Here is a 237-nt window from a genome sequence, read left to right as displayed (position 1 = left end):
GTACATCCTGAACAGGTCACCAGACTATCACAGGGCTGACACTTAAAGGGCCAGTGTGTAATATTTGGCATGGTTTATTGTCAATCTGAATCTGAATCTGAATATTCTACCCATTAATATGTTTATACAAGTGTATAATCGCTATAAAATAAAATTCGTTTGGTTTTCGTAGCCTTATAATTATGCTTTTATATATATATATAGCAAGGGCCTTGCTTTAGAGAGGTCGCCATCTTG

The sequence above is a fragment of the Epinephelus moara genome, chromosome 18 (assembly GCF_006386435.1).
Source record: "Epinephelus moara isolate mb chromosome 18, YSFRI_EMoa_1.0, whole genome shotgun sequence".
Lineage (NCBI taxonomy): Eukaryota > Metazoa > Chordata > Actinopteri > Perciformes > Serranidae > Epinephelus > Epinephelus moara.
The sequence above is the reverse complement of the archived record's forward strand: the minus strand, read 5'-3'. Positions refer to the sequence as shown.